Genomic DNA, 7771 nt, shown 5'->3' on the forward strand with positions numbered 1-7771 from the left:
TCTAGTAACAGCAACATTTTGTCCGTAAACTTGATGGTATAAAACAATAGATATTTATTGCCTCCCAGTTCTGGAGGCTAGAAATTCCAAATCAAAGCATTGGCAGAATCATGCTCCCTGTGAAACGTATAGGAGAGATTCTTTCCTTGCCTCATTCTCACTGAAGCTAGAATACAGATCCAGACAGATCCATAAGGCTGTGCTCTTATGTAGCAGTGCTGACGTATGAGACACAGCTATAATAATTGCCTTGGTTCCTTTCTGGTTCCTGATCTAATTCCTTGAGAGAGTTGACTCTACTCCCTATCTTTGAATTATTTATCATACCTTATTCTTATAATAGAATCTCATTTCTCTGCTTAAGTTCACAGGTAGATTTCAGCAACTGAAAGAGTCTTGCCTCAATACTTGACTGTGACTGAGGTTGCAAATAACAGATGGCAGAGAAACTGAAGCTGGCTGAATAAAGATGGGAACTGGTTAGCTTGGTTATGAAGTAGCGCATTTTTTGGCTAGGCTTTCTCCAACAGTGTCTTGGAACTCAAGACTATATATTGAGGTATATCCTTGAGGTAGGGCATTAGAGAACTTTGTAACCAAATATAAAATGTTAGAGTGTATTGGTTATTACATATAGACTTTCAAAAACTACATTGGAAAATGGGAATTCTAAATATGATTCTCAGATGAAAGTAGATTAGAGCAAGTTTAGTAGTTTGCTCCAAATTTAGCAATTATCATAAACCATTTCTACCTATAGCTTATGGTCTGACAATGTGAAAACTACATAAAGAAATTACTCAAAGGGAGTGCATGTAGCTCAGTGGTTGAGTGCCCTTTTCCCATGCATGTGGTCCTGGGTTCAATCCCCGATACCTCCTAAAAACAAAGCAAAACAAAAAAAATTACTCAAGGTAGTCATTGAATTCCAACATAATTTTTGCACTTTGTTTCTAAAACTAAAGTTTTTACATTAAATACCAGAAAAACAAATCTTGATAAAGGACTCTCAAGGAGGAAGAAGTCAGTGATACGAAGGAATTCTGATTCCTCAGCTCCTCCCCAAACACTTTCCATGGGCAACCTCTTCCACGCCTCACAAAAATGTGATGCTCCCTCACATCGTTTATCAATAGCCACTTGGCTTGGAATGCACTATGTATCTGGGAATATTACTAAAGAGCAAATTGCAAGCTGCCATGCCTACTTTTCCCCTTGTTTGCTTTAAGGCTAAAGCACAGAACAATGGGGATGGGCAGAGCCCCAGCTGTTGCTAAGAAACAGAAGTCCAAAAGAATTGACAACTTAAGGAGAAACTTGACCCACCAAACTAAATGTAAAAGGAAAGCCCCCAAAGAAAAATTGGCAAGCAGTCCTCTGCCAATAACAGGTGGATGGAATAACTGAACAGTAGAATGCCATAAAAAAACCAAAATCTGCTATAGACCTATAGACTGAGCCCCTCAGACACTTATTTTTCTTCAGTTCTGTGGAGTCTGCACTGGCCAGAATATGTTATCTAATACCTCTGCCCCAAATGAAGAAACTTTTTTCTTTCTTCTTCTTTTTTTTTTTTTAAGTGAACATCAGGGATTGAACTTGGGACCTCGTACATGTGAAGCAGGCACTCAACAACTGAGCTACACCTACACCCCCAGATTTTTTAATAACTCTCTAGGAAGCAGATCAATAACCTCATGCTTTATAAAATTTTAAGAGGCTATTATTTGCTATTCCACTCCTGCTGTATGCAGTATTCACTGTAGTTGGTCTAGTTAAATTTATTTTAGTTCACAGTTTGCAGAATTAATTTGTTCAAATATTTTTTGAGTGTTCTCTATATGCATGTCTTCAGGTTATGGACCAGGAAACCTGTATTAAGATGGAAAAATGTTTTTCTCATTTGGAGTTGACAATCTAGATTATGGAATTACAGCAGAGAGAGGATGATGAATTAGGAAATAAAGTTACAAATTGGCGTAGGTCATGAAAAGGAAAGATGGAGTAATGTTAGGGTAAGGAGAGACACTTCAATGGGAGAAGGTGGTCAGAGATGGAGTCCTTTATCAGTAACCAGAAAGATAAGGAGGAATGTGTTTAGGGAGAATTACAGGAGAAAGCAGGATAAGAAAACAAGGGTAAAGTCTGTAAATTTGGGGAGGGTTTGTCACATGTGTAACTGACAGGAGGCAAATATAGTTGAAGCATAAAGAATGAGAAGTTGAGTTGATAAGAAGTTGAAAAGGCAAGAAGTCCACTTTGGTCCAGAGTCTTGTGGGCTACTGAAACCATCTGGGGCTTAATTCCAAACATAAGAGCATGTCATTGAAAATTTTTACACAGATATATAGCATAAACTGATTTACTCTTGATAAAATTATTCTAGCTACTACAAGGGAATGGATAGTAGTAACAAGGGTGGGAGTACCTCTCCATTCTTTAGATCTCCACTTAAAAAACTATAAAATGGTAGTATAAAATGGTCATTAGGATTAGAGGGAGTATTTTGGTGATGTAGAAAGATGGAATCAAGATAAATTTTGAAGAAGTAACTGCATTTGAACTGAGGTTCTCAGTTACCGTATGGTAATACTTCACTGACAGCATGAAGTGGTTACAGAAGACAGATCATCCTCTTATCACTCCTTAAGACTAAAGGATGGAATTCTCTGAGGGCCAATGAAGTAAGGAAAGTGAGAAGGGAAATAGCTCTGCAAAGGAGGAGGACCAAGGGAAAATTACCATCAGGTAATACCTAACTTCAGTGGAAGATCACCCACCCAAGGCCTAATACCGGAGTATACCAGATGACAAAAGACCCAGCCATCACCTGACTACCACTTACTTCACGGACCCCTCACCTGGACAGTTCCTACTCCAAGGGATACAGAGCCAGTAAAAAGTTGTGGTTTTCAATCCCTCTTTGCATATGTAGACCAATAAGAACATTGGGACTTACAAGTCCTCATTTACATGGAGGGGAAAGAAGGGGGGAAGCCCAGCCTTAGTAAAAGAGCACCCCCAGTCGTATCCAGGTTGACTCACGCAATTCATATGTGCATTCCCACACCCATCTTGAGTGTGTACTGTCACTTTACATTAAATTTTCCTGCTTAAAAAAATATTGCCCATGATAGGAGAAATGGCACCTTTTCAGTTTAACAGAAAAGAAGACTGAGGAGGTAAGTATGGATGCAGAGAGGTTTGAGGATTTGTTGGAATAAAAATAAGGTAATTCCTCTTTGATAGCTTCTTACCTGTAGTGCATTATGGAGTAGGTTTATCAGGTAAGAATGGGTATGGTTAAGGGATTTTAGGAAACAGGAAAAATATGATATTTTTGTCTCAGAGAAATGAGAATGAGAAGTAAAATTGGGTTGCCAGGTTGATGAGTGCTCTTTTGTGGTCTGTGGTCATGAATTTAAAGAGAAATCAGTCAGCTAGTTGTTTCATTTCTTTATTAAGTTGTTTGGCTTTGCGAACAGAGAACCAAATGGTTTCAGAGAGGTCTGGGGTTTTGCCATCTAAGTTCAGCAGAGAGAGATGGGGCCAAGGCATTTGGTTGTGTTTGAATAGGAATGGTGTTATGGATTGAATCATGTCCCCCATAAAGACTTTTTCAAGTCCTTAACCCTGGGGCTGTGAACCCAGTTGTAAAAGGATCTTTGTAGATGTTATTAATTAAGATAAGGCCAAACTGAATCAGAGTGGGCCTTAATCCAGTATGACTGGGGTCCTTTTAAGCAGAAGAAATTTGAACGCTGAAGAAAGAGAGAGGAGGAGACAGGTGGGGAGAGACATGGCCATGTGACAGAAGCAGGATTGAGTTATGCTTTGTCCACAAGCCATAATGAGAATGCTACAGCCTTGGGAGAAAGCATGATCCTGCTGACACATTGATTTTGGACTCCTATACTCCAAAAACTATGAAACAATAAGTTACTGTGGGTTAAGCCAACTAGTCTATGGTACTTTGTTACAGAGCCTTAGCAAATTAAGACATAAATATAATAAAGAGCCAAGAAATCCAAGCTGGGTAAGCATGGGAGTAGAAACAGATAATGAAAAAATAATGGGGGTCAATTGAATTGGAGGTCATTAAGAGGTTGAAGACTTGTTGCCAACTTAAAGTGAGCTGAAAGGATAGAAGGTTTCTGAATCATGTGCTCAAAATTGGTATTTCAGAGGTAGTATATTTATCAGTGCTTATGTGGCCCACTGCTAGTCCAGGGTGTGATCTGAGGTTGGGAAACAGCCTTTAGAGGTGATGAGGTTAAGGAATTAAGTGACTATCATGGGGAGAGAAGTTGGCTCAAGCCTTTGGTCACCTCCGTCCCACATGGGAGGTCCCAGGTTAGGTTCCTGGTGCCTCCTGAAAAAAAAAAAAAAAAAAAAAAGATGAGCCCACAATGAACAGACACAGAGAGCAAGAGAGCAGACAGTGAGACAGTGAGCTCAAATAAGAAGGTGTGTTGGGGGGAGAAGTACATAAATAAAAATAAATCTTAAAAAAAAGAGACTGTCATGTTGGGTGGAACATGTTAGGAACCAAACTAGGAACTCCCACGTGGGAAGCAGGCACTCAATTGCTTGAGCCAGATCTGCTCCCAGCCACATCCACTCCCATCCACATATATTTTGAAAGTCACCAAAAGTGACTATGTGTAGGCTTGGAAAGGGAACAATAGTAAACTAGGAACTAAACTTGACAATAAATAAAAGAGTGATTGGGAATAGATGTCATAGAGGGCTGGCCATTGGTTGAGCTGAAGGTCCTGGCATGTTTGGAACTTATATTCTTATGAGGGGAACAAAAAATAAGACTATATATTATATAAAACTAAACATATAACATATATCAGTTAAATACTATTAAAAAAGAGCATGCTGAGAGGGATACAGAGTGATGGGGATGATATTTTAAACAGAGTCAAAGAAGACTTCTCTGATGAAGTAATAGACATCTGAGCCAACATTTGAATAAAGTGAAGAAGAGAAACTTGCAGTTATTTGGTGGAGGCAAGAAAGAACAAGGACCAAAATCCTAAGGCCAGAGTGTGCCTGGTATGCTTGTACCACAGCAAAGATTCTAGTGTGGCATCAAAAGAGTGAGCATTCATGTATTAATTTTTAAAAATTTTTAATTTTAAAAAAGTTATTTAGATTACATAAATGCTACATGAAAAATATAGGGGATTCCCATATACCTTGCTCCCCACACTGCCCCCATTTGCCCCATTAGCAACATCCTTCATTAGTGAGGTACATTTATTGCAATTGGATGAACATATTTTGGACCATTGCCACTAAGTATGCTCTCCCACCCAATTCTGTAGGTTTTGGCAAGATGTATAAAAGGCCTGTATCTGTCATTGCAATGTCATCCAGGACAATTCCCAAGTCCTAAAAATGCCCCCATATTACACCTGTTTTCCCTCTCCCAGACCCCAGAGCTTCCAGAGGCCACTGCCTCCGTATCAATGATATAAGTTCTTTCATTGCTAGAATCACAATAAGTCTATAGTAGAATACTAGTAAATCCACTCTAGTCTACAGTTCTTTCCCCAATCTCAAGGATTCTGGGATGGTGATGCCCACTCCACCTCTAAATGAGAAGGGACTTCAGTCCCATATGACTGATGGATGGGACTCCTTTACTTGCAGTTGTAGACTTTCTTGGATCCTTAGTGCAGTGGTTGTCCATCCTCAACTCCTTGTTAGTTGTCCTGGGTGAGTCCAATGAACTGGAGAGTAGGTGTTGCAACTCTGTTGAGGCTCAGGGCCCAGTTGGCCCTTGGACAGCCCAAAGATTCAAGTCTCTTGGACGTACACCTACCACCTTCAGCACAGACTATAGGTTCAAATAGAAGGGACTATGTGTAGGGAGACCACAACTGAGTCCAATTATGTTACACTGGGGAGTAATTTTTGTATTAACTCTAATTTGAGAAGTAAGAGTACTCCTTTGGCTAGAAGCTTCTTTATCCCTTTTCATGTTTTAAGTTTTCCATAGGTCTTAACGTTTCAAATACCTGAAATTTGAAGTAATTGGACACTTGATATAACAATTATGATATGTGACTTGAATCCTTCTTTTAAAATATTAAGGTGATTTTAAAGTTTCTTAAAATTTTTATTTTGGGTCACCTGGATTTTTTGCCTTCTGTCTAGTTAATATCACATTAACTAGAGAAATGTAAGTAAAAATTGCATAAAATAGGATCGTTTCATATATATCACTAACAAAACTTCCAGAGAGGGTGGTAGATAAGCTATATGAGTAATATCAAATAATTAATGGAGACAAATAGGTAGAGCTGAAGGGCAGGGAAAATAAGTGTAATTTCCTTTTCCAAGTTTGATGACTTGTAAGTCTACATAGTTAATTTAAAATTCAATTTTAAGTGATAATAGATTAAGACATAAATCTGATTAGGTATTTTCAAAATTGTTTAAACTTTTTTTTTCTAAAAAGCTACCATTATAAGGCAAAATACAGTCCAGTAGAACTGCTAAAAGGAAGAGGGTAGTTTGGAAATATGTTTTAGGTATCCATGAATATTGGAAAAGTTTATAGAATGATGCTCTAATTGACTTCTAAGAGAGTGATTGATAATCCTAGTATAAATTAACTCCATGAAAATGAAATTACCTTTGGATGGTGTATGTTTGCATTTATTTGCACGTGTTTAAAGGAACACTGGAGGAATACAATAGGAAACCAATAAAAGATTTGTCCTATCATGGATGGATAGTGAGAAAACTTGGTGGAAGGCACAGGAGTGGGAGTAAGAATTACAATCTATATATTTTTTGTAGTTTCTGAATTGTGTGAATATATTACCTATTTAAACAAAACTATTTTTTAAAATTTTAAATCATCAGTTGTTGCTATGATAGTTTTCTTGGGAATAGCAATGAATACCTCTAGATAAATGTTAAAACATTATTCTGATACAAATAAGCTCTTTTAATCTCTTAGCTGACCTCAGAAACTCAATATTGCAAGCAGCAGTAGGGGGGATGCTCCTAAAAGCACACAAAAAGTGGAATCTTAATGTGACTTAAGAATGGGGCCCAGGGTTAACATGGTAAATCCCATATTATTTCAATTAGGTGATTATTTAGGATTTGAGATTCAAAAAACTAAAACCCTGTTGCTGGCCTTCCATATCATGCAGGAAATTCTTGTGGGTTTGTTCCTTATTAGTACTTTACCATGGTTACCTAATAAATGTGACGGTATTAAATTCAAAATTTTATTTTTCCTCTAGGACTATAAACATCTAATTCAGCAATATAAATAGATCACTTCCATGCATTTACTATGTCACAAATTTGTACCAGTTTTCCATTTCTCTTATTAAAATATTAAGTGATAGCAGTGATAAAGTGACTAAGAATTGAAATTCTCTAGCCTGGCTCTTCAAAAACCCTCCACAATCTTGCCACACTCTGCTTTCCAAATTTATCCCACTGCTTTCCTATCAAAATTATTTAGTTATGTTGGCCAAATCATGGTTTTAATACCTTCCTCTGAGTCTCATATATTCCCTCTACCTGTAATTCCTAACTCCCATCAACCATTCAATGAAAGTCCTATTTGAACTTTCAAGGTTTCAGCTCCACAAATCCTCTCACACACCAACACTCTATGGTTTCTCTATCTGCCAAAAACCTATAGCATTTTTTCCAGTGCTGCTGTCACTTAAATTTTTATTTTGTATGTTATGCACACATCTATCTGTCTGTCTGTCTATCTATCTATCTA

Source organism: Dasypus novemcinctus, chromosome 2, assembly GCF_030445035.2.
Source record: "Dasypus novemcinctus isolate mDasNov1 chromosome 2, mDasNov1.1.hap2, whole genome shotgun sequence".
NCBI lineage: Eukaryota > Metazoa > Chordata > Mammalia > Cingulata > Dasypodidae > Dasypus > Dasypus novemcinctus.